The sequence below is a fragment of the Austrofundulus limnaeus genome, unplaced genomic scaffold, assembly GCF_001266775.1.
Source record: "Austrofundulus limnaeus strain Quisiro unplaced genomic scaffold, Austrofundulus_limnaeus-1.0 Scaffold83, whole genome shotgun sequence".
Classification (NCBI taxonomy): Eukaryota; Metazoa; Chordata; class Actinopteri; order Cyprinodontiformes; family Rivulidae; genus Austrofundulus; species Austrofundulus limnaeus.
Window position 1 is genome coordinate 732098 of NW_013952485.1, and position 4312 is coordinate 736409.

The following is a 4312-nucleotide window of genomic DNA, read 5'->3' on the forward strand; positions in this document are numbered from 1 at the left end:
ACTCTGAATAAAATAGGAGTAACGACTTTCTACTTCTTACCTTTTCAAAAAATGTAGTGAGTAGAAAGTGCAGATAATTGTGTAAAAATGTAAAGAGTAAAAGTAAAAAGTACACTGAAAAATAATTACTCATGTAAAGTACAGATAACCAAAATTTCTRCTTAAGTACAGTAACAAAGTATTTGTACTTAGTTACTGTACAACTCTGCCAAGATAGTATAACTGACTTTATWTTTTCCAAAAAAAATTGAGACCACACATTTTATATACATGAGTAATTTTGTGAAATCCATATAATCAATCCAACTGTACTACTTACTGTATTTGTAGTCAGCTTTTAAAACATAATTTTCTGTAAGGACAATGAATACTGGAATATAACTCTTAAGTTATGGGAACATAAACACCTGTCTCAGGTTGTCTTCATGTTAGCATGGGCACTTTACTAAAATCTGAAACTGAATCAACAAAAAGCCTTTGAAAAACAGGGGGTCAATGAGGCCTGGAGACATTCCTTTTGTTGTTCTCTGGCTGGTGTCAAAAATGTATTCAATATAACAGTATAAATTATTTTAAAAGTAGTCTGACTAATCGAATTCAGTGACTTATAAAAGCATATTTTTTAAATTACCTATAAAACATTCCTGGTTCACATTTATCCTGTCGGTAAGAGACACCTAAACATGTGGAGGAAACTTTAAAAWATAGACAATAATAGATGCAGAATGAGGTTTAACATGAAAAACACAACACTACTAACAGGAGGGCTGCCCCTCACCCCACATCCCCCTGAAATGTCAGCGTAAACTGAGCGAGCACAAGGCGCAGCTGAGTTTTATCTTCCGAAAAAATGAATACACCCTTGCACAATGTTAATAACAMACCATCCCGCAGAGCCACTGATACAGTATCTGTGGCCATCAGCTTCCTCTTTKTTGTCATTTTACAGTAAACTGGGTGTGGGAAATATAAAACTTCACTCCAGAATGCAATATGTGAGTTATTGTCACAGTGCTACTTATACAAGCTATGATATTTATTTTTGCAAGCTTTGTACAGAAATGCATCCACTTTTATAAAGTATTCAACAATTAAAGGCCCAGCGTTTGATAATTGTTTACACTTTTAATGCCAGTGTTTTGAGCTAAGACCATCTCATGTTGAAAGATGAGAAATGTACCTGYTTTGGTCAAACCTTGAACATTATGCACAGTCTCATGGAATATTTGAAGATGTCATGCTAAGAGTATGTGCYGTGAACATCTCAGTTATTACCACATCAAATTTGGCTAATGTTGAGTAACTGTGGGGGCCATCTTGAATCATATTGACTCCAAAAAAGAAAAAAACTGTATAGGTCTTCTGGACGGGTTCTTCTCTAATGAAACGTTTCGTCTCTCCTCCAAGAGACTTCTTCAGTCTGAGAGTTTCAGGCAAAATTCAGGCTTTTGAGTCCTGCCTCCAGGTGACTGATATTCACATCACATGGCTATCGTTGACACCTAATTAGCACCTATTGTTAACAGGGGGTGGAGTGATACTGGCAATAGCCGCGCTGTAGGAGGGGGACAACTGAAAACGGAGGCCTCCACCTCTGTTTAATGATGGACGGTCTTTCTTCACAAAAATGGCTTCTTTTACTCCTCTCTCAAACCAACGTTCCTCTCTATCAAGAATGAGAACATCCTCATCTCTGAAAGAGTGACCGCTGGCCTGTAAATGAGTGAAAACTGCAGAGTTCTGGCCATTAGATGTAGCTCGTCTGTGTTGGGACATTCTTTTGAACAGTGACAGTTGACTCCAAACATTAGTCAGTTGTAGATGATGCACAAATGATTACTTTCAGACAGTTTTGTTTATATCATTTTACTAGTTCATGAGATATTTTGCTAACACTGCAGACAAAACAACACAAAGACAAGGGCAAACACATTTCCTTTGTCTTCGGTGGTGAAAAGGATGTGTATGTTTGAACCGTAATGCCGAGGCTACTCCTGGATGAATAATTAAGTCAATTCAATAAAAGCAACACTGTAAAGTTATTATTAGAGATTATAATAGACAATTCTTTTTACTGTTTAAATGTAAATCTTGAGTTTATGAAATTTGAATTTGGCAGCAGAAATAATAAACAACCTTTCCCCAGGGGTCCTTCACAGGCCTGATCAGACATGGTTCAATAAGCATAAACTGAATTCGCAAGAAACAGACGAACAAAACAAGCTACCAAAAATATGAGCTGGAGCGTGATTGTTCATCAGGACAGAAGTCAGGCCTTCTGTTGGCTTTTTGAATAACCAAATATTAACTCAGCTGCAGTTGTAGGTCTGAAGAATTACCTGATTTCCTGTTGGTCAAAACAGAAACAAATGATGGCAAATGGGATCCATTCACTATTCACTCACTTCCAATATCAGAGACATAAGCTCTCCTTTCTTAAAAGATGACAACCAAACACATAAATGAAGATGTACAGTATATCTGTTGTGTGTTTCACAATTATTCCCTGTCATACAGATGTTCACAGCAAATGAACAGCATATGTGAAAATCAATCCAGCAAAGACCCAACACTAGRCCTGTTAATTACATCATCTAAGTTTTCCACTAATAGCTCTTTAGGAATCACCTTGTTGATACCAAAAGATTATTTTATGTGTCCACTGGTGTTATCTTGGTATTTTCATTGGGAAAGGCAGCTAACAAACAGCCTGCTTGCATGACAAGAACTCTTTTTCAGGCATCAGTGTAGTTCGTTTGGGGTAATTTTATTTATTTTACAACTTTTCTGTTTCCACTGCAGGAACTGGAGCCAAAACGTTAACAGGGGAGAAATATATCCTGGAAAACGACTCTGGTAGTACTTTTGAGATTACCTGGAACTTTCAGGGTTGTGAGGGAGCACTCATCAATTTTGTTTTTGTGTGGGGGAGGTATTAAATAATCCCAACGTTCTATTGGAAATATGCAAATGAAAGGACTGAGGATGCAGTTGCTGTCTGACCAAAAGCACTTTAGCAGCTGAGGAGAAGCTATGTCAGCAAGTTCATTTGCCTAGTTTAGATTGTAGCAGATGAAAACACACAAAACAGAAGTGAAAGAAGTGTTGTTTCCGCAGGGTAAATAATTACCAAGGTATAACTGCAAATTTACACTCGTAAATGGCTTTCTGTACATCAGTATGAGGTCAGATGTCTTTCTCATGATTTGAGATGGTCTTTTTAACACAGACTATTCATACTCTAAAGGGAAACRGGTGAGAAGCCCTCTCACAGCCCTGAGTCTTCCCACCATGTCATGTGCAAACAGAATCCAAACATGCAGCATGTTTGACTGAATAGTTTGTTTTTAGATGATGATGGAGGAGTTGGAGGAGGAAGATCTGGTATTTATGTTGTTAACCACGGAGAAGCACCATTTTTTAGGTCACCATGTCCGACAGACGATGCAGGAACATGTCCCATTGTCTGGATGAGGCACATTTCCCTCAGTTAGCATGGAGAGCCGTGCCTTCTCATCCGTGCACAAAAAATAGTCCAATCTCCTTTCACAAATTCRTTGGCTATCTTTATAAAGAATAGAAAAATATACAATTTTCATCACTCAAAAGCAAGACATATTTTCTTAAATTTCTCACACAATAGCTCAAGTTTAAGTTGCTATAAATTGATTCTTTGCTTGGTTGTGTGCATAAACAACACTGATCTTGAGGCCTTTTGTATTTGAATGTTTAAGTGGCTTAATGAGCAAAAAATGCTCCTTTGGAAATGTTCATTTGTTGGACAGAAAATTAATGAAGAAGCAGTCTAATCCAAAGAAAAACTGAAAGACCTTCAAAAAAAATCTATATTGGTCTGTACTTGAAGAAATTACAGAAAGATCTTTCTTAGAAAATAAAAATGTAATGAAATGTAGAGTAACTTGATATTTTTGCATAATATTGTCCACGTGTTTATATGTTTATATTAGGTGTCAAGTCACTAAGTACAAATACTTCATTTATTCTTCAATACTTACATATACTTCTTATATTTACTTATAAATACTTATACTTCAATTCATTTATCTGTAGTTTCTACTCCTTATTTTGCAAAAAAGGCAAAAGGTATTTAACTTTGACTTGTTTTTTATTCCATCTTTCACTGTTCAGAAAAAAAATTAAAAAATTAACAGAAATGTATCCAGAAACATGGAGCCCTTGAATAAAGTGAATTTGATTGTAGTTGGTGGTTAGTCTAGTCAGTTAATTCCAAAATTTTCAACATTAACATTTTATTTAACATTATACTCTTTATTGACTTTTAAAAAAAATT